General features: G+C 44.7%; 1 protein-coding gene across 11 annotated transcripts in view; it reads left to right on the forward strand.

Moving 5' to 3' along the window:
• Positions 1-23,987, forward strand: part of fam172a (family with sequence similarity 172 member A) — a 684,886-nt gene that overhangs the window by 223,601 nt on the left and 437,298 nt on the right. The window lies entirely within an intron of this gene.

Consider the following 23,987-nt stretch of genomic DNA (forward strand, 5'->3'; position numbering starts at 1 on the left):
TTTGTCTTATTGTCTTGATCACCCAACCCCCAGCCTCTCCCTAAATTCCAACTCCTCTCAAACCAACTTTAAACACTTTCTCTATTCAACAGCAGCAGCTTTAACACAAGGAAAAACAAATCTCAATGTGCCTCACAAAGGAGAGAAACACACATCCACGCACATGGGGCCCCACATGCAGATTCCATTAGCCTTGCTGGAATGTGTGAATGATCAGAAGCAGAAGCTCTGGTCCTTCCAAGCTCATGGTAGACCTGGACCAACCATAGCCCTGGCTGAGGTCTGCCAACCATACAGTGCATCAGTGTCTAGCTAAGCACCATCAATTACTCCAGCCAGCAGGAGAATGCAAACACCAACAGACCCTTGGGCACTTAGGAATGAGTTGTGGGTTTCTGACATGCCAGGTATTTGTTAGTAAAGGTTAATAGGGATTTTACTGCTCAAACTTCCAGACAATAGCATACTATCATACTGTTATTATCTTAAATGGGGCATGCATGTAGTGATTATATCCAACAGTCAACCCAAAACACAACAGCAATTTGCATTTATATGGCAAGTTCAACAAACCAGTAGCAAAATGTCCGAAGGTGCTTCACAGGAGCAATGATCCAACACAATCTGATATGACATCTGACCTCTAAACATTCCCATTTTTTAAGGCTAACAGTACTCACATGCAAATTGCACAGCCCCCAAGTATAAATGAAGGAGGTAGGTAAGATGAATAATTGACATAATTAACTACTGATGATCCTGCTTTTAAACACAGCGTATTATAGAAAATGAAGGAAAATTAATTAAAAAAAAATACCTGATCATGGGCCAGAACAACAACTGACATTTGTTTTATTTTCTCATGATGAATCAATCTATCTGCTCCAAAAATCATGAGTACACTCAAGTGTTTGGTTACTCAAGACATACATGCCAGGATTTTCTGCTTTGATCCTTTTTGGTTGTGGCTCCTAACCCCCAACAGGGTCATTTTTTCTACCTAATTGTGGTGGTGAATGGCTGCAACAGACCTGGTTTTGCCAGCCACAGTGTGGTGTTGCTAGCAGCCTGGAGGCAGGTTGCAAAATAAACAGGTGCTTATTTTAAAGGGGCACCTTAATGTATGTACCCTATCATATTAGCACTGCAACAGAATGCACAATGTTGCTAATTTCCAGTGTTCTTTTAATTTAAATGATAGGAGATATGTTGGAAGCCAAAGTAACAACTGGATTTTCTAGAATGTGATCTTAGCCAAGTTGTTCATTCTAAGCTGCAGATGCTGTCTTCTGTTCTTTTCCCTCTCTACAATATTTTGTTGAAATCAAGGTTCATTTCAACAGCTTCCAATCCAGCTTATTCTTTCCCATAATGTCAAAACAGTGAAACCCCATCTTCTACAATATCCAGGCTTTTAAAAATTCAAGCTTAGTTTTACCTAATTAATACTTGATTTATTTTGCTTTCTTGTCAATCTTGCTGTTTTGAAGAATTCCAAACTGCAGAACAGGGATACGTTTTCTTCCTTCACTTGCGTTTCTCACGAAGAGGGTTTGGTGATTAATATTTAACGATAACCAAGAATGAAGGTATTGCATATTTTTGCAACTTACAGCTGTATTCTCATTTTTTAAAAACCTGAGCAAACATTTAAGTACAGATCATTTGTCCTTTAAATGGTGCTGTTGAATTGCAGACTCCATTTCAACGGTGTAAGGGATTGCTAATATTTTTACTGTATCATTTCTCCTTCCATTTGCTCTGATTGTTATCTAAATCAAGTAGTTTAAAAGCTAAAACTTTAATCTTGCCATTTACTTTGAACAACAAGATAATTGCAAGCAAATCCTGCACAATATTGGCCAGCTTCTCAACCACAGATCCCAATTCACAGGTTGGTATGAAATTCAGGTCAGGAAACCGGAAAAGCCAGCAGCAGGGCCCTGAGGGAGAATTTTCAGGAGGTGGCCAATTAAGGTGCCACCTCTGGGAATGCCATCCAATAAAGGATTGGGGCAGGGGCAGGGGTGGGGTGGGGGGTGGGGGGGGATTCCAAAGCTGGCGGAACCACTCAGGGCACCTTGTGCTATGGATGGTTGGTACTCCAGTGGGAGAGGTGGGCGCTGTCCATGATGGTAAATGGTCACGGCTGTGGCCCTCTGGTAATCATGGCTGCAGGCTGAGGAGGCAGGGAGGAAATTAAATGAGGTATTATTCCATTCAATGGACTTCAACCTTAGTGGGAAAATTCCAGACAGAGTTTGATGAGTGTCCTCACTAGGCACTTTAATTGACCTAATTGGCGTCCACAAAGCAGCCTCCATGAAGATATGCCGGAGGTGGAAACACGCTGGCAGACTGGCAGTACGAATTTACCTGATACACACTTCTGCTCCTGCCTCCTCAGCTTCATATGTCACACAATTGTCATTTTTCACAACTAATCTTATCAGAGTCATATGATGTCCACAACTTTTAATACGGTTGATCACACCATCCTCCTTCAATACCTCTCCACTGTTGTCCAGCTGGGGTGGGACGGCTCTCAATTGGTCCCATTCTTATATAATTGTAGCCAGAGAATCACTTGCAATGGCTTTGCTTTCTGCTCCTGCACTGTTACGTCTGGTGTTCCCCAAGGACCTGTCCTTGGCCCTCCTATTTCTCATCTGCATGATGCACCTCAGTGACATCATCCTAAGGCACAGTATTAACTTTCACATGTACACTGATGACACCCAGCCCTACCTCACCACCGCCTCCTTCAACTCCTCCACTGCTGCTAAATTATTAGACTGTTTATCCAATATCCTGTACTGGATGAGCAGAAATTTCCTGCAATTAAATATTAGGAACACTGAAGTTATTTTTTTCAGTCCACTCTCCAAATTCCATTCCCTAACCACTGACTTCATCCCTCTCCCTGGCAATAGTTTGAGATTAAGCCAGTCTGTTTGCAACTTTTGTGTCACATTTGATCGCGAGATGAACTTCTGACCCCATATTTGTGCCTTTCCTAATAATCGTCTATTTCTACCTCCGTAACATCTCCTGATTTTTGCCCCCGTCTCAGCTCATCTGCTGCTGAAACCCCTTAAGCTTTGTTACATCTAGACTTAACTATTTCACTGCACTCTGGCTGGCCTCCCACATTTCACCTACTGTAAACTTCCAAAACGTTGCTGTCCATGTTTAAACCCACATCATCTCTGTGATTGTAGACCTACATTGGCTCCCTGTCAAGCAATCTCTTGATTTTGGAATTCTCATCCTTGTTTTCAAATCTCTCCTTGGCCTTGCCCCTCCCTATCCCTGTAATCTCCTGCAACCCCATAACTCTCAGATATCTGCACTCCTCTAATTCTGGCATTTTGTGCATTCCCAGTTTTAATTGCTCCACTAGTGGTGGCTGTGCCTTCAGTTGCCTATAGGCCCCAAAGTCTGGAATGCCCTCCCTACAACACTTTGCCTCTCTACCTTGCTTTCCTTCTCTAAGACACTCCTAAACTCTCTTTGAACAAGCTTTTGGTCTCCTGTCGTAATATTTCCTTATGTGGCTCCGTGCAATACTTTGTTTTATGATGCTCTGCGAAGCACATTGAGGCATTAGAGATGTTATATAAACATAAATTGTTTCTGTTCTTTTTCTTGTTGAGCAGTGCTACAGAGTATAGCTGCTTTGAGTCAGGAAAAAAGTTAATTGAAACATAAATATAGTAATAAACATCAATTTTAAAAATGCCATTTGTTTCAGTGCCATTTTACAGGTCACTGGTTTTGGGAATGTGAAACAGTGGTTGCATGTGGTGATCTTAGCACATTAAACACATCAATAAGACGGACAGGAAAAGAAGACAATTTGTGATAGGAAGTGCCAGATCTGAAATAAAATGAGTCACCTGAAAGTAACTTTAGTTTGGGACGTGGGGATAAATCTCTTTCAACCAATTGCCATCATTTTAAAATGCATTTTCTCCCTGTGACAGGTGACATTCACTGGACAAATAGTCAAGCAAACAATTTGTCTTCAAGTTCACCGCCAGTACTGCTATTAAATTGGGTGCTCAGTGGTGTATTGTAATCAGATAATTGATTAGTTCAGCAAACGCCTAATCTGCCCTTATATTTGTGCTCTCCAACAGCCAGTGCATGAGTACTTTACACCATGAAAACACAGCTTTGAATATTTGGCCTAACTTTCAGTCCCACATTGAAATGAAATATGAATAAGCACATATAAACTGTTCATTAATATATTTAAAAACAGCAAGTTTTGAGCAGAGGGTATGAGTTCTGCACTTCAGTTTCAGAAATTGGACAGATTATAAAAACAAAAAACTGTGGATGCTGGAAATCCAAAACAGAAACAGAAATACCCGGAAAAACTCAGCAGGTCTGGCAGCATTGACGGAGAAGAACAAAGTTGACGTTTCGAGTCCTCATGACCCTTCAACAGAACTAAGTAAAAATAGGAGAGGGGTGAAATATAAGCTGGTTTAAGGGTTGGGGGGGAGAAGGGCGGGGAGTTGTTGGGACAAGCAAGCAGTGATAGGAGCAGATAACCAAAAGATGTTGCAGACAAAAGAACAAAGAGGTGTTGAAGGTGGTGATATTATCTAAAAGAATGTGCTAATTAAGATTGGAGAGCAGGACAAGCAAGGTAGCTCTAGTGGGGGTGGGGTGAAATAAACCATGGGTGGAATACATTTAAAAATAATGGAAATAGGTGGGAAAAGAAAAATCTATATAAATTATTGGAAAAAAACAAAAAGGAGGGGGAAGAAACGGAAAGGGAGTGGGAATGGAGGAGGGAGTTCAAGATCTAAAGTTGTTGAACTCAATATTCAGTCCGGAAGGTTGTAAAGTGCCTAGTCAGAAATGAGGTGCTATTCCTCCAGTTTGCGTTGAGCTTCACTGGAACAATGCAGCAAGCCAAGGACAGACATGTGGGCAAGAGATCAGGGTGGAGTGTTAAAATGGCAAGCGACAGGGAGGTCTGGGTCATTCTTGCGGACAGACTGAAGGTGTTCTGCAAAGCAGTCACCCAGTCTGCGTTTGGTCTCTCCAATGTAGAGGAAACCGCATTGGGAGCAACAAATGCAGTAGACTAAGTTGGGGGAAATCCAAGTGAAATGCTGCTTCGCTCGAAAGGAGTGTTTGGGCCCTTGGAAGGTGAGGAGAGAGGAAGTGAAGGGGCAGGTTTTGCATATTTTGTGTTTGCATGGGGAGGTGCCATAGGTTGAGGAGTAGGGAGTGATGGAGGAGTGGACCAGGATGTCACGGAGGGAACGATCCCTACGGAATGCCGCCGGGGGAGTGAAGGGAAGATGTGTTTGGTGGTGGCATCATGCTGGAGTTGGCGGAAATGGCGGAGGATGATCCATTGAATGCGGAGGCTGGTGGGGTGATAAGTGAGGACAAGGGGGACCCTATCATGTTTCTGGGAGGGAGGAGAAGGCGTGAGGGCAGGTGCCCGGCAGTTGGGCCGGACAAGGTTGAGGCCCCTGTCAACTACCATGGGTGGAAAACCTCGGTTAAGGAAGAAGGAGGACATGTCAGAGGAACTGTTTTTGAAGGTAACATCATCAGAACAGATGCGACGGAGGCAAAGAAACTGAGAGAATGGGATGGAGTCCTTACAAGAAGCGGGGTGTGAGGAGCTGTAGTCGAGGTAGCTGTGGGAGTCGGTAGGCTTGTAATGGATATTGGTGGACAGTCTATCACCAGAAATTGAGACAGAGAGGTCAAGGAAGGGAAGGGAAGTGTCAGAGATGGACCATGTGAATATGATGGAGGGGTGGAGATTGGAAGCAAAATTAATAAATTTTTCCAGGGCCTCCATCGCATCTGTTCTGATGATGCTACCTTCAAAAACAGTTCCTCTGACATGTCCTCCTTCTTCCTTAACTGAGGTTTTCCACCCACGGTAGTTGACAGGGCCCTCAACCGTGTCCGGCCCATCTCCCGCGCATCCGCCCTCACGCTTTCTCCTCCCTCCCAGAAACATGATAGGTCCCCCTTGTCTTCCCTTATCACCCTACCAGCCTCCGCTTTCAAAGGATCATCCTCCGCCATTTCCGCCAACTCCAGCATGATGCCACCACCAAACACATCTTCCCTTCACCCCCCCCCCCCCCAGCGGCATTCTTAAGGGATCGTTCCCTCCGTGACACCCTGGTCCACCCCTCCAACACCCCCTACTCCTCAACCCCCACCTACGGCACCTCCCCATGCAAACACAAAAGCTGCAACACCTGCCCCTTCACTTCCTCTCTCCTCACTGTCCAAGGGCCCAAACACTCCTTTCAAGCGAAGCAGCATTTCACTTGGATTTCCCCCAACTTAGTCTACTGCATTTGTTGCTCCCAATGCAGTTTCCTCTACATTGAAGAGACCAAACGCAGACTGGGTGACTGCTTTGCAGAACACCTTCAGTCTGTCCGCTTGCCATTTTAACACTCCACCCTGTTCTCTTGCCCACATGTCTGTCCTTGGCTTGCTGCATTGTTCCAGTGAAGCTCAACGCAAACTGGAGGAATAGCACCTCATCTTCCGACTAGGCACTTTACAGCCTTCTGGACTGAATATTGAGTTCAACAACTTTAGATCTTGAACTCCCTCCTCCATTCCCACCCCCTTTCCGTTTCTTCCCCCTCCTTTTTTTTTTCCAATAATTTATATAGATTTTTCTTTTCCCACCTATTTCCATTATTTTTAAATGTATTCCACCCATGGTTTATTTCACCCCACCCCCACTAGAGCTACCTTGCTTGTTCTGCTCTCCAATCTTAATTAGCACATTCTTTTAGATAATATCACCACCTTCAACACCTCATTGTTCTTTTGCCTGCAACATCTTTTGGTTATCTGCTCCTATTACTGCTTGCTTGTCCCAACAACTCTCCCCCACCCCCGCACCCCCCAAACCAGCTTATATTTCACCCCTTTCCTATTTCTACTTAGTTCTGTTGAAGGGTCATAAGGACTCGAAACGTCAACTTTGTTCTTCTCCACCGTTGCAGCTAGATCTGCTGAGTTTTTCCAGGTATTTCTGTTATTGGACAAATTATGCCTTTTCTCAGCAATGCCAGTAGATGGTTCACTACACCACTGATGAATCATCTAGCTTAGCAACACAGGGGGGAGACCAATGTGGCTCATCAAAAATGACAGGATATCATGGAATAGTAGTGATAGTGGAGAATTTGGTGACCCAGTTCATCCTGCTATACAGCCTAAAGAAAGAAACATACTCGTGGTTGGCAGCAACCGGGTAAAAGCAGGCAAAGTAGTGAGGCAGTAGTCATTATAGGGTGGAGCAGCTTTGATGTCTATTTGTCATTACTTGATTGTGTCTTGCTGTTTCACTATTAAACTAATTCTGCCTCTTTGCACCAGGCATTGTGCTCTACAAAAAATCAAAATTTCAAGTGAAAACTTAGTTGGAAAATTTCGAACTAACAATAAGCTGGGAACAATTTCCCAAGTATAATGGGAAAATGCAATTAATATTAAATACAATAGCGGTTTGCTTCAAATTTTGATGTTTAAATTGTTATCAAGGTGTATTAATATGACCTTTGAGGTGGATTTCAGACGAGTTTTGTTTAGATAAATAGTTTCTTAGGGCTGAATCTTCTGGTTGGCGTCCGGGGGTGGGTCAGACACGCCAACATATAAAATGATGCGCGATGATGTCCGGCATGCATCCCGACATCATCGCACGTTATTTCAATATTTCAAATGTCAACGGCCTATTCAGGCCATTATAAAAGTAATTAAACTTGTTAAGAATGCTGCCTTAAGGTTGGCGGGCAGATAAGCCCAAGCGGCCTTCGCGTTTTTCAGGAAACCTCATCCACGGGTATCTTCCGGTCAGCGAACGGGGTTGGAGCCCACTTGCCGACATGTAAAATAATGCGGGGTGACGTTGGGCGTGCATCCCGACGTCACCCTGCGTCATTTAGATTTTCAGTTTCTCTGCTTTATTTAATGCTTCAAACTTGAGCTGATCTCCCTGAAGGCAGCACTTTGCCTCAGGGAGATTTGGGCGCTCTTTCGCTCCCGCCCAGCCCACCCGCCATAGGAAAATTCTCTTAATGTTATACAAGACTGATTCCTTAATTTAAGGTTGGGATTGCTGTTACTCATGACTGTAGAAATCTTTCTCAGTAGACGATCTTGAGTTTCATCGTACCTCATATCAGATTTGAAAAGCCTCCTTATATTTCCTTAATTGATCCTGAACATCACTGTGGATCTTATAAGCTATAAAATAACTTAATTCTTAAATAATATGTGGCCCACCTATTGTGTGGTATTACTCCTAAGTGAATATTACTATTTCATGTGGTCAGATAATATTTGCCATAACACTCAAAGTATATACAACACCTCAGTATAATTTGAAGATTTATCTGCAATTGTTTTAGTTTTTTTTTCTCTTCACTGCAACCATTGAGTCATGCAGTGCAGAACCATAGGTATAAGCAGCTTCTATTAACTAATCCAAGTGACCATTCTGTATGTTTGATCCCAAACAGTGCATAACAGTAGGCTATTTGACGTTAGGGAACATTGCATTAATTACTGATTTTGTTTTATTTGATATTCTCACACACTTTTCATTATTGGATAATGATCAGAAGCAGAAACTCTGGCTGATTTTCTCATCTTAGCCAATTGTGTGCGTACTGCAGTGGAGGCTGAGAATAGCTAACTCAATACCAACCGAGAATTGATCTTTCCATCTTCCTGGTAAGCATGGTGGAGTACACAGCTGGTAATGCTTACCCACTAAACCATCTGAAGTTTTTGTATTTTAAAAAAAATTCTTCCTCATTTATTTACTTCAAATCACACATCATTCTTTTTGTTCAAGAAGGTGGGGAGCAACTCTGTATGGTAACCTGGTGATTCTGGTTGTGGACTACTCAATTTATAGTCTTAACCTCTGCATGAGCTCTAATCCCATTACAGCAAATTGTGAACCTGAATTCAATAAATCTGGTAAGTCTTGGACTAGCACGAGGAAAATAATTATGAAGACTTAACTAATGTCCTACAGGACATTCGTACATTTGACTGCTTATGTCCTCAAGGCATCTAGGAATTGACCATATATACTGTTAACCATTGTTGCCCACAATCCAAGAAAAAATGTAAAACTCCTTCTGAACATCTGCCGTTAGAACTCTATAACTAACAACATGCAAGAGTGGTCTGTGTTGACTTATCCAGGCTTTACCCCCCCTCACAGTAGAAAAATAATATCACTTGAAAGCTTTGTGAAGATTAGGATCTCACTGTGAGGGGTATCAACTCTCAACCTATAACATTGTCAGCTGTCCTTCGCTTTGAGGATGATGTCCACTCAGGGTCGCAAGTTTCTGCCATGGGTCTTCATGTGGCTGAACAGGTTGATTCTCGACCCGCAGATCTTTGAACACATGGAGCAGGACGTCCCATGAAGTCATGGGATCCAAAGTGCAGGATTTGCTCCCTTTTCCTATCTTCTCTGCCGCCACTCTGCCTCATCATTAAGGCATTTGGACACAAAGCATGTTGCATAGACAAGTTGCTGCAAATTTGAATGATTGGTAGCCAGCTCCTCCCATTAATGTCAATGCTGTCAGTCTTAAAAAGAGCTCGAGTGTCTGAAGCATTTTCTTTGTCCACCACTAGAATGCTAGCCACTTAAGAGTTGAGAAAACAGGACATGGTGGGGAGACACTTTTCGGCCATCTAGATGCAGTTGGTTTTGCAGGAGTTTTGCCTGAATGCTTGTGGAGCTGTCTTCAAGAAAGACAATCTTCCTATTGAATCTGGAGAATGTAATGGAGGCATTGCTGATGGAATTTCTCTAGTGCTCTTATGTGTCAATAATACACAGTCCAGGTTTCACTGCAGTACAGGGACATGGTGACGACAACTGCTCTGTACGCTTGGAATTCTGTTGACTTGCAGCGGTCTTTGTAGTCAAACACTCACTCCTGTAGTAGTTTGTATATGGCTGAGCTGGCGCAGCTGATCCGGTGATGGATCTCTTCGTCAATGGTGGCCTTCAGATGGGACATGTTCAACACATTCCAGATTCTCCCCTTGAATATATATGGAAGGTGGCATATTTGGCTAACCAGATGTGGGTTGATATGTGTTTTATTTTGGCAACATTCAAGGGCAGGCCTAGGCCCTTCTATGCAGAATTGAAGAGATCAAGAGTCACAGAATCACAGTGCAGAAGAGGCCCTTCGGCCCATCAAGTCTGCACCAACACGTGAGAAACACCTGACCTACCTACCTAATCCCATTTACCAGCACTTGGCCCATAACCTTAAATATTATGATTTGCCAAGTGCTCAACCAGGTACTTTTTAAAGGATGTGAGGCAACCCGCCTCCACCACTCTCCCAGGCAGCGCATTCCAGACCATCACCACCATCTGGGTAAAAAAGCTTTTCCTCACATTCCCTCAAACCTCCTGCCCCTCACCTTGAACTTATGTCCCCTTGTGACTGATCCTTCAGTTGCTCCCTATCCACTCTGTCCATGCCCCTCATAATCTTGTACAACTCGATCAGGTCGCCCCTCAGTCTTCTCTGCTCCAACGAAAACAACCCAAGTTTATCCAACCTCTCTTCATAACTTAAATGTTTAATCCCAGGCAACGTCCTGGTGAATCTCCTCTGCAGCCCCTCCAGTGCAATCACATCCTTCCTATAATGTGGCGAACAGAACTACACACAATACTCCAGCTGTTGCCTCATCAAGATTCTGTACAACTCCAACATGACCACCCTACTTTTGTAATCTATGCCTCGATTGATGAAGGCAAGTGTCCCATATGCCTTTTTCACCACCCCACTAATATGCCCCTCCGCTTTCAGAGATCAATGGACACACATGCCAAGGTCCCTTTGTTCCTCAGAACTTCCTAGTGTCATGTCCTTCAAATTACTCCTTCCAAATTATATCACCTCACACTTTTCAAGGTTCAATTCCAATTTGCCACTTATTTGACCATCCCGTCTATATCTTTCTGTAGCCCAAGACACTAAACCTCACTGTTAACCACCCAGCCAATCTTTGTGTCATCCGCAAACTTACTAACCCTACCCCCCACATAGTCATCTATGTCGTTTATATAAATGACAAATAATAGGGGACCCAGCACAGATCCCAGTGGTACGCCACTGGACACTGGCTTCTAGTCACTGAAGCATCCTTCTGTCATCACCCTCTGTCTCCTACAACGAAGCCAATTTTGAATCCACCTTATCAAATTACCCTGTATCCCATGTGCATTTGCCTTCTTTATTAATCTCCCATGTGGGATCTTGTCAAAGGCTTTGCTGAAATCCATTTAAACGACATCAACTGTGCTACCCTCATCTACACACCTGGTCACCTCCTCAAAAATGTAATCAAATTTGTTAGGCATGACCTCCCTCTGACAAAGCCATGCTTTCTCATATCCCTGGTTAAACCTTACTTCTCCAAGTGGAGATACATTCTCTCCTTCAGAATTTTCTCCAATAGTTTCCCTACCACTGATGTGAGAGTCACTGGTCTATAGTTCCCTGGCTTATGTCTACAACCCCTCTTAAATAACAGAACCACATTAGTTGTTCTCCAGTCCTCTGGCACCTTCCCCATGGCCAGAGAGGAATTAAAAATTTGGGTCAGAGCCCCTGCGATCTCCTCCCTTGCCTCCCTTAGCAGTCTGGGACACAAATCATCCGGACCTGGAGATTTGTCCACTTTTAAGCCTGCCAATGCCTCCAATACCTTGTCATTCGCTGTATCAATTTGCTCAAGAACCTCGCAGTCTCTCTCCCTGAGTTCCATACCTTCATCCTCATTCTCTTGGGTGGAGATGAATGCGAAGTAATTGTTCAACATTTCTACCGATGTCCTCTGGCTCCAGCCATAGATTGCCCCTTGGTCCCTAATAGGCCCTACTCTTTCCCTGGTTATCCTCTTCCCATTGATATACTTATAGAATATCTTGAGATTTTGCCTACTTTTACCAGCCAGAACTTTCTCATATCCCCCTCTTTGCTCTCCTAATTGCTATCATAAGCTCCACCCTGCACTTCCTGTACTCCACTAATGCCTCCGCTGATTTGCTCTCCTTGTACCTGCTAAAAGCCTCTCTTTTCCTTGTCATTGTATCCTTAATATCTCTGGTCATCCATGGCTCTCTGGGCTTGTTACTCCTTCCTGTCACCCTAAAGGGAACATGTTGAGCCTGTACCTTCCCCATTTCCTTTTTGAACGGCCCGCACTGCTCTTCTGTAGATTTCCCCACAAAAAGCTATTCCCAGTCTACCTTGGCCATCGCATGCACACCTGGTGCAGTGTGGGCAACAACACTGCATTCATTCAAAAACTGTAGATCCTGTATGAGCATGGTGGTCAGTTTAGTTTTGACACGGAGGCAACTGAGGTTACAGCGTTTTCCGTCTGGACAGTTTAATACTGACACCAAAGAGCTGTTGATGTTTGATGAGGTGAATAGGCACCATTAGGTAGATTGTAAATAATGTGGGGGCTATCAAGTCTTGCTGTCTTGATCTCCCACTCAAGACAATTGCAGTCATGTCATCATGAAGCAGTTGCAAGATTGTGATGAAATATTTTGGACATCCAAATCTTTGGAGCACAATCCACAGAGCCTCACAATTACTGAGTTACATGCTTTGGTCAAGACGATGAATGCAAAGTAGAGTTCCTGGTTTTGTTCTTAACCTTTTTCTTGGATTGTGTGGCCACAAAGGCCACATCAGAGTTTCCTCTCGAAGGTCTAAAGCCCACATGTGTCTCTGGGAGGATTTCCTCAGCCACAGGAAGTAGCGATTCAGGCGTATGCGTGTCATGATTTTCCTGCTGTGGACAAGAGGGAAATACCTCAATAGTTTCCACAGCACGATTTATCTCCCTTCTTGAAGATAGTTACAATCATGGCATCCCTGAAGTTGGTTGTGGGGGGTGGGGTGGGTGGTGGTGGAGGGGAGAGTTCTTTTTCCTTCTGAATCCATAGGATGAGTGCATAGAGTCTTGATGTGAGCATATGCCCATCAGCTTTGAAGACCTGAGGTGAAATATTATCAGGGCTGCAGGCTTTGTTGTTTTTTTTCCGTTTGATTGCCTTTTCTTCCATTTGATGTCACATCTCACCCATCATTGGTGATTCACCCATGGATTCTATCACAGAATGTTGGTTATAACTTGGAGACTATCTGCTGCCAACATGGATTAATGTTTGAGGAGTTGCTGCAAATGTTCTTTCCAACATTGATGGATAGTATTGTCATTCTTGAGAGGAGAAACACCATCCTGTGAGAGAAGGGGAGTTTGTCGATTTGACCTTGGTCTGTAGGTGGCTCTGCATGGTAGCTTCAAAAAAGCTATGCATTACCATGACATACTGTTGGATACCTCGAGCCTTTATTTCCCCATCAAATGTCCTTTACCTTTTCGTGTCAGCATTGAGCTGTTGGAATTTTGCCTTCTTGACTTGCAACCTTGGGTTGTTCTGCCAGGCAATGAAGGCTGCTTGTTTTTGTTTCAGGAGGTCACATATTTCAGCATCATTTTCTTTGAAACAATCCTGGTGACGGTGATGATCGAACTCAATGGTCTGGACACAGGAGCCTGGTACAGGTCACTTTATTTGATCTCACTGCTCTGAAATTGAGTTGGCTGTGTAAAGATTTTCTTGATTGGTGGAGAGCTGCACTTGGAATTCCTGCCTTCAGTTGGGCTGCTTTAGGGCTGAGTCATTGATTTTCTTTCTCTTGGATTTTTGGGTCTTGCAATGTGTTGGTGCTAGGTGGATGTTACCGATTGACCAGGCAATGATCTTTCTAGGAGGCATAAGACTCCTGCATAGCTTGAATGATACAGTCATCACTTAGATCTTTGTCTCAGAACAATAACAGAATCCAAGAGGTGCCAGTGCTTTGATCTAGGATGCCTCCATGTGGTTTTGTATTTACCCCTCTAGCAGAAGATGGTGTTTGTTATAACGAGGCCATGCTGAGCATACTGTGTCAGCCGGAGGACACCATTTGCATTGGCTTTTCCCACCTAATTTTTCCCAATGATTCCTCTCCAGACATCAGAGTCACGGCCAACCCTGGTATTAAATTCCCCTGAAGGATGATCTTTTCTTCTCTTGGGATGGCAGTAAGGACTTTATCAGGTTGGCACAATACTTTCCCTTAACAGTTTTACGGGGGTCAAGGATCAGGGCATAAGCGCATGTGGCATATTAGTTATGACTGAGCTGTGGGTGAAATGTCATGACTCTTTCATTTACACCTTTGGGGAGTTTTGGCAGTGTATCCAGGAATCCATTCCAGATGGCAAAACCAACTCTGTGGATATGAGGGTCATTGTCATCCTTTTCTTTCCTTTCCAGTAGAAAGTGTTTTTCCTTCCATGCTTATTCCTTCAGCTGCCCATCCCCAGGAAGGTGGGCTCACTGAGAAGCACAGTGTCAATTTGGAGTATTTCTTGATAGTTCATGTGATACATTTGCAGTTTTTCAGGATGGGTCACTCTTCAGATTATCCATGTTCTAACATTCCAAATAGCAAAATGTAAGGTTTACTTTCTTTGACCTCAACGATAATGACACCACAGGGTGTGGTTCCCCAACCAGGAGGAAGTGAGACAGCCTATTTTTAGGGCACCTTGTCTAGCCTCCACCCCGTTTGGAGTGAGTAGAGGGCATTCTGAAGGGGACTGCTGGTCACAGATGCTGCTGCTCAAAAGACACCTCTGTCCCAACACAGGTGTCAAATGACCTTGGTGCTTGTCCTGTGTGTGCCAGTTCTTGACTAGGGACTCCAAGGTTCACAGCCCTGACCCCGTCGCCAATTCTCCATCGCCCGCAAGACTTGACTAAATGGGTCCTGGTGAGGGTCTGTAAAATACTTAGTTTAATAGTGGGGACCTTGGGGCGCCATCATTGTCTACACAATCTTGATGGGTTGGTGTTCATATTTTGGTGATGTGCCAAGCCATGATGACCATGATCATCTTGCTGCTGCAGCCTTCTTCAACCTTCACAGCTGGTGAGTCACATAGTCTTCCTTTGCCTATTCTGCCATTGAGGATTTTTTGGACCGCACCTTGTCTGGCAAATCCCTCTGACCATGCTGCCATGATGGCACTGCGAGGAGCAAAGAGCTCCCAATGGCATCACTCAACGGATTTTCAGAGCACAAAGCCTCTCCACTACGTCCAAGTGGCACTCTATGGAAGAAATCCACAACACATCTAATATAATCTGCTAGAGCTCTTTTATGCCAATTATATGAATTGTATGAATAACAGCATTATAACCAAATTATTTGCTGAGAAAGGGACATGCTATTGAAGCTTTTCATCTTGCACTCATCAGGATAGCTCACAAGATAAATCAACAGTAAAGGGAACAACAATTTGTGCCGCATGAGAAGACATTGCTGTTTGGTTGGCAAATGGACTTTGATTGGTAGAGGTGTTGCCATGGAGAATGCAGCAGAGAACAGGTGACTGTTAACTGCCAAGCTTGACTGATACAAAGTACTTATTCAACTCCTCTGCCATCTCCCCATTATTATTTCCCCAGCCTCATTCTCTAAGGGACCTATATTGATTTTGGCCTTTCTCTTCCTTTTTATATATTTAAAGAAGATCTAACTGTTCATTTTTATATTACTTGCTAGTTTACCCTCAAAGTTTATTTTCTTCCCTTTCATTTTTTTTTGGTCGTCTTCTGTTGGTTTTTAAAGCTTTCCCGATCCCCTGGCTTACCACTAATCTTTGCTACATTGTATATTTTTTCTTTCACTTTGATACAATCCTGAACTTCCTTGGTTAACCATGGTTGGTTTATCCCCTTCCTACAATCCTTCTTCCTCGCTGGGATATATCTTTGTTGTGATTCATGAGCTATTTTCTTAAATGTCTGCCATTGTCATCAACCATCTTTTCTGCTAAACTTCTTTCCAAGTCCACTGCAGCAAACTCTGCCCTCATTCCTTTGTAATTACCCTTATTTAAGTTTAGCAGAGATGTTTCCGAACTAATTTTCTCACTCTCAAACTGAATGCTAAATTCCACCATGCTATGGTCACTGTTTCCAAGGGGATCTTTTACTCTCAGATCATTTATTAAACCTGCCTCATTACATATTACCAGATCCAAAATAGCCTGATCCCTGGTTGGAATCACAACATATTGTTCTAGGAAACTGTCTCGAACACACTCTATGGCCAGAATTTTCCCATTGGCGTACAGTGCCCACCAACGTCATCGCGCGCTATCGTGATGTTTCGTTGGGCGGGCGTGCGTTGATATCCAATGTGCGCCCGCCATTAATTAACAGGCTACTTAAGGCCCTTGAGGCACCAATTGATTGCAATTTTTCAGCGCCCGTGCATTTTTCTGGTCGGCGCATGGGCACAATGGGCAGGCAGGTAGGACACATTTGTATAAACCTCATCCACGGGCGGGATAAGAGGGCTCATTGGGGTTGCGAGTGTGCTCTGTCAAATATTATTTTTTTCAAAGTTACTGATACTTGCCTGTATGATCTGCAATACTTCAAAACACATACCAGCTGCTTTGTCTGGACTCTCAACCTTCAGGTCAGCACTCTGCAATGAGGAATCTTTTTTGGGCCTGCAGGTTTCAGGAAGCCTTCCCTTAGCCTGGGAGTGGGAGCTGAACCCTCCACTGGAGGCACCTCCTCTGACGCAGAAGGGAGGGCTAGAAGGGGGAGGAGGCCAGGAGTGCACATTCAGCCTCCAGGGGAGCCACCTTTGGGAGGACGGGCGCAGGCACAAGGGGTGCAGAGCAAGGGGTAGTCCAAGGAGGAAGGGGCTACAGAGGATGCAACTATCCTGCTGTCAGGGTACACAGGCGACAAAGAAGCTATCTCAATATGTCTGAGTTGTAGTGCCGAAGGAGGCTCTGTCTCAAGGGAGACAGTCAACTATATCTGTCAGATGATTGGGCCTGAGATCTCCGCGAACTGTGTGGGTGGACACCCCATGCCAGTGGCTCTAAAGGTCACAGCTGCCTTCAACTTCTATGCCTCTGGCTCGTTCCAGGGGTCGGTGGGTGTTTTTTGCAGTGCCCCCCTATCAGCTGTCCACACTTGTGTCAAGCAGGTTAAATATGTTCTGTTCAGGCATGCATTGACTTTCATCCACTACCATTGGGACCAGGCAAGCCAGACACAGCGAGCCAGTGGCTTCGCGGCGATTACTGGCTTCCCCCGTGTCCAGGGTGCAATAGGCTGCACACATGTGGCCATCAAAGCGCCAGCAGGTGAGCCCGATGCCTTTGTCAACAGGAAGGGCTTCCACTCCATGAACGTGCAGATAATGTGTGATCACAGGATACTGATTCTACACGTCTGTGCAAGGTACCCAGGCAGCTCCCACGACGCCTACATCCTTAGACACTTCCAGGTGCCGGGGCTCTTCAGTGCTCCGGCTCGGCTGGATGGTTGGTTGCTGGGTGACAAAGGCTATCCCCTCAGAAGGTGGCTCATGACACCTCACTGCCGTCCAAGAACAGAAGCTGAGCAGCGGTACAATAGGAGCCATGCCTCTACAAGAGCTGTGGTGGAGAGAGCCATTGGTCTTCTCAAGATGCGCTTCCAATGCCTGGACCGCTTAGGAGGCACACTCTAGCACCCCCCAGATTGTGTGTCGCTGATAGTGGGGTTGCATACTGCACTCTCCGCAACCTTGTGCTGGAAAGAGCAGATGCTGTGGACAAAGAAGATGTTGACGCAGTTACTGTGGCTGCACACGATGAGTCCAGCAGTGAGTCCGAGGATGAGCACGCACAGGGAAATGCTGAGGGGGTAGACACTGACCCAGGCATACTCCAGGGACGCAGGGACACCCGGGAGGCTTTAATCCAATGGACCTTCAGCTAGCACACCACGTATGGACCTCCAGGATAAGCCTGGGCTCTAGGCTCCATACTCGATACCTAAGTACAAAATTTGCCTGTTTAGGAACATTAACAAAGGGCCTTGTTAATAAAGCTGCATGTCCCACAAAACACTCATGACATTTTTTGAAACCATCCACCTGCAGAAGAAAAGAGGCACCCTCAGCCATGGTGACATGTCTGAATTTAATATTACAGCCAAAGGCACTTAAGAAAACAAAATGACAAAGGTGTTGAAAATCACACCAATTCATAAAGACCTCATTGCGGGCCAACGCAAAAGCACCAATGATTAACCCGTGGGGTGCCTAAGGTGCCATATGTTTACGTTTTTGGGTGCTACGTCTTGTTGCTGCCCCCTCGCTGGGAGTGGCACCTGAGACAGCCTGTTCACTCTGCTGTCCTGTTGGCCTAGATGACCACGGCGGTCGTCCTCTGGCCCGTGGAGCCTGTCCTGGCCCCGCCTGGGAGGGAGCTGCCAGCTCCATAGCTGGCATCTCTCCGGTTGTCACATCGTCACCAGATGCAACGAGCACTGGCAGAGGGGTGGAGGAGCTGCCGCCCTCATCTGGAATGCACTAAGAGGAGCCTGCAGAGACAACAGGCAGTTGCTGTGCCGACATGAGGTCGCTTTGGATCTCACTGCTCACCATGGATGGATGGGCACTGAGCTGGGAAACTTGGTGCCTAGACCATCTCCCACATTGGCAATGACCAGCTGAGGTCAATGCCGATGTGAGGGCTTGCCGGTCCGAGCGCATCCCCAGGAAGCCCTGATTGATCTCCTGGAGGAGCCTCTCCATGAGAGTCGCCACTCTCTCCATGGAGGACGCATGGTGCTCGGCCATGAGGCTCATTGCTTCAGCGATAGTCCACATAGACTCCTCTACCAAGGACACCAAGCCAAGCATGGCCTCATGTATCTCCACCAGAAGCTCCTGCACACCCGGCCGCATTTCCTGCATTTACTGCATCGCGGACGACTCCAGAGGCACATCATCTGGCACTGACTGAGTATGTGCCTGGTCCCCTACAGTCCTCTGACTGCTGGTGCCATGGGCACTCTCTGTCTCTGCCAGCTCCTCCAGTGACTGTGAAGTGCCCTCACCGCTGTGCCCCGGGACACTAGCTGATGTTCTAATTCTCACCGAGGTGCTTGTATTTGCGCTGGTGCATGCATGAAAGAGATGGTGTAAAGCTGATGAGTCCATGACTTTAGGGCCCTCAGGTGCGGGGGGTGGGGTGTCCATGCTGCTCCTCCTCCTAGCCCTGGTCCGCTAATGCTGAAAGGAAGAACAAGGATATTGGAGAGTGGCGACTCTCATGGAGAGGCTCCTCCAGGAGATCAATCAGGGCTTCCTGGGGATGCGCTCGGACCAGCAAGCCCTCACATCGGCATTGACCTCAGCTGGTCATTGCCAATGTGGGAGATGGTCTAGGCACCAAGTTTCCCAGCTAAAGTGGAGACAATGTCAATGTACATCCCTGTCCCCCGGATCATTATGCGCTCATCCTTCCATAAGCAATGGTCAGGCCATGTTGCAAACTTCAATCACTGAACATTCAGCACTATATTGGTTGTTGGGAGAACAATGGTGACCTCACTGCTGGGCATACATACTTGCCTGTGACACGGGTGGACCTGGGCGCATGGCGCCTCTTCAAATCTAGGGCCTCCTGCTTGAAGCGGCTGAGAATCACCAACTGTGCCAGGCCGCCGCCAGTCCTCACCCGCTCGGTGGCATTATGTCCATTCTTCTCCTAAAAAGGAGAGAAGAGCATTGATTAGTGCCACTTTGTACCTGGGCTTTCTTTACAGATGGCCCACCCCAACCAGAGTGGGACATCGCAGGGCTCCAGTGCTTCCTCACCCTGCTGCTGCTGAACACTCACACAAGGATGCTCGGCCTGCCCCAACCCACCCCCTTGGCCAAATGCTGCCTACATCATATTAGGCACCACATGGTCTTACCCTCCATAGCAAGGAGGCGCAAGCACGTGGAGCACAGATCGGTGCCACACTACCTTGAAGCTCCCCTCCCAGCATGTCATCACCCTGACTTTGACATGTCCTGAAGTTCCAGCACTGCGCCTAGGTCCAGGTTGCCCCCAAAACAGTAATGTGGGTTGTGGGTCTCAGTGCACTACATGCTGTGTCGGCAGAACCCATCTCTTCACCACACTCTCCGGGTGACCTTGATATGGGTAATATCTGCTGGCTTACCCAGCGAAGGACACATGCCATCAATGATTCATTGCAGTCACTACACTCAGACTTGGGTGGTGGGGTGGGGGAGCCTACCTGCTGAGTTAAGTGACCAATGCCAACATGGAACTCACCCTTCCTGAGCACAACAGGTTGTTGAAGTGCTTGTGACACTGGATCCAGGTGTGCCACACCACGTCCTGGGAGCTCACCACCTTCTCCCAGGCACATTTGGTCATGTGGGGGGTCCTCCTCCTCCCGTCCTGGGGTACGAGGACCTCTTGCTGTGCTGCCACCTCCTCGAGGAGGGCAGCAAGGCAATCACCAGAAAAATGAGGGGCATAGTGCCTCCCCTGCCCTACCCTCCTGCCTGGTTCTGTCTACCAACAGCTATTTATAATCAGATTGTTAGGTGGTTGTGATATTAAGAGTGTATATAAAGAGTGGTAATCACTGCTTGAATGCAGGTTAATTTTGATCAGATGATTGTAAGCTTTTTTGTCTTAGAATATTTTTCACCTTCTCCATCATTTTATCATGCTTTTTTCTGCATGAAAGCCCTTTAGGTACTTCAGGCTAAGAATTTGTCCACATAACGCCATTTGATAGTGGTGCTCCATGGACTACATCAACTCCCTGCGGCAGACAGTGCCGCCTGCTGATACTTGTGAAGGCCTTTGGGTTTCCTCATTGAAGAAACCCATGCAGGCCATGCAAAGAGCAGCCCACAATGTTGTCTGCCCTGGGGAGTTGACAATCTATGTAACACCGCTTTGAAGTAGCGCTATACGACCAAATTTTTGGCCTTTTATTTTTAACCAATAGGAGATCCCTATGGGATAAAATTTCTTTTGTTGGAATTCCTGGGTAAGACATAACTGTTGTAGAATTTCATAACTTTATAAAGCTGCAACAACATTCAGCCTCCAATACATGGGGGAGAATTTTCTCCCCGTTGGGCGGGCCATTTGGGAATGTGCAAGTGGGCACGGAGCCGATTGCCACTCGCAGTAAGCTGCGCGCCGCAATTTTATGTGTAAACAGCGTAACATGTGCCCGGAAGTGCTCAGTGCTACCTGTGCGGGTGGGGGTAGGAGGGAGAGCATACGCGCAAAAGAGCGCAGAAATCTCCCTGAGGCACGGAACTGCCTCAGGGAGATTAAGTTAAGTTTTTAACTTGCAAAAAAAAAATTATTCAGACATATCCCCTCATGTGACAGCGACACATGAGCTGGGACATGTTCATGAATTTTCATAAATATTTTTATTTAATTGATGAAACCTTCATGAAACCTCATTCCGCCCGTGGATGAGGTTTCATGCAAAATGCGAAGGCCGCCTGGGCTCTTTGCCTGCCTGCCAACCTTAAGGTTGGACAGGCAGCTTTCTCAGTAGTTAATTTGTTTAATAATGGCCTTAATAGGCCTTTGATAGTTTGGTGGGTGTGCAGCCGATTCTGGTGTGCGCCGGCCAAACAGAAGATCAGAATGACGTGTGGTGATGTCAGGGATGCACGCCCGACGTCACCACACGTCATTTTACCCATTGCCCTGCACGCCGAACGGAAGGTTCTGGCCATGGTTACATGATTTCCAGACAGATTTTTAGATGTCATACTTAGGTTTAAGTAATGTTGCCAGTAACATGTAACTTAGTTTAATAGCCATTTGCTTGTAATATGGTTACTCTTGCAATGTGCACTTGAATTATGCAGGCCAATGGATATTGAGTAATTAAACAAAAAGTTTCTGATAGAGGATTGTAGGTATTTAGAATTGGATTCACTGTTAAATTATCCTTGTGTTTTTCCGTTGTGTAGGGATGATAGAATGTGCCAGCTACATTCCAGAACATAACATTAAAACTACTCAGATTTACTCACAGGGTGGGTGGATGTGAGACACTCTGACAAAAGACCACTTACCCATGGCAGAACACTTTGTATCAAGATAATTTTCTTCATGGCCTGTTGTGACCTTTCTGACCGTTTTCTTATACAAAGAGCAGTGGACTGAAAGCTGCCATTTCAGACTGTGCACTAGACTGCAACTTAGTCTTTTTACTCTGCTTTGGTGGGAGGGGTGGGTATAACAGAATTCTGAAAGAAATCTTGCAAGATTATGAAAAGTTGCAGTAGGCCCTGGGTGAGTGAGGGATCATCTTTCAAATAAAGTTCATTAGTCAATTGGATATAAAATAACCAAAATCTTGCAAATTGCTTTTTCTCAAATTTAGTAGTATAGAATCACTTCTATCTGTGCGTGTGTAAAGAGAGCTTTCAAAGATGAACCTAACTAGTAAATGGAATAGTTACTACCATAAAGAGAACTGTGCTTCTCACGATTTATTGAAAGAGGATACAATTTTGAATTATCTGCTTGGAATTTCTGCTTTAACATTACTGGATACAAGCTAATTAAAATAATTGTATGCAGCTTATAGTATTATAATTAGTAATACAAATAAAATTGAAAATTGCAAATTGTTAATTAACTATATAGTATGTAATAAAATATATATTGTAAAAGGAAATTCTCCATGCAGTAAGCTGACATATATATGTGAAGGATTTGCCTTTCTGAACACATACAGGAAAATATATGTTATTTATACAATAGATTTCTTTTACAATTGAAAGTTATCCATTAAGTAAGAAATTACATGTAGCTCACTTGCATAGGCATGGTTTTGCTCAAGCCAGGAAACCTGTTGTGTAGTAGTTCTAAAAGAAGTTCAGTAGTGAAACTACAGCACAACAAAGGGAAAATTAATAATATCTCATAAAAATATCTTTTAAAAATTGTGTTCACGAGATTCTTTACCTCCTTCCAGTATTAGGTGACCTTTCGTAGCTATCATGAGATGCATATTTGCTACAGTACAAGATCTGAAAACTTACTTTCAGTGCTGAATATTGTAAAGCAGGACTGGATAAATGTATGTCACCACAGAATGTCATTTAATACCTAATGCACTTTGAGGACCTCAAAAACTGTCATCTTTCCAGTCTTAAAGAATTGAGGTTGCAGGGTTAGGTTACAATGAAAAATGCATTTTTTATTACAAAAACAATTTAATTATTAAAATGATTTTCTGGTGTAATGTGTTACACGGCAAATGTAATAAAGTACACTTGCCCCTCAGATTGATAGAACATTTGAAAGGTTACTCCAATCCGTTTCGCAGTGCAATGCCTACAACTTGCTTTATCATAGCAAAACTTGAAATTGATGTATTTCCTTTGCTGTTGTTAGTCATTTAGCTGGACTTCCAATGTCAGCTCTGAGCCAAAAGCTATGGCATTTGACTTTATGTAAGTGGCAGCTGTTTTGAGAGTGTTTTTCCTAATGTTTAAAATGAAAAAGGCTTGACCAAGTATAAATGTTTCAGGACATCTACTGATAAAATTAAAAATGGACCTGTTGACCAAGATACTACACATTACAGTGATTGAATTACTACTGCCATTGCCATATTTGTATAGAGAAGCTTAAAATGTTGGTAATGGTAAAATACTGTGGATGCTGGAAATTCTGAAACAAAAACAAGAAGTGCTAGAAAAACTCAGCAGGTCTGACAGCATCTGTGGAGAGAAAGAGTTCTGAAGAAGAATCATACGGACTCAAAATGTTAACTCTATCTTTCTCTCCACAGGTGCTGACAGACCTGCTGAGTTCCAGCACTCTTTCTTTATTTCTTAAAATGTTGGTATTGCTTTGTTAATTTGATGATTGCACTACCGAAGTATTGGGTGTAACTTTCAACTTTGGTGGGACATAGAGCAGCAGCTATTTTATTGGTATCAGTTACACACTCT

The sequence above is a fragment of the Carcharodon carcharias genome, chromosome 4 (genome assembly GCF_017639515.1).
Source record: "Carcharodon carcharias isolate sCarCar2 chromosome 4, sCarCar2.pri, whole genome shotgun sequence".
NCBI classification, from domain to species: Eukaryota; Metazoa; Chordata; class Chondrichthyes; order Lamniformes; family Lamnidae; genus Carcharodon; species Carcharodon carcharias.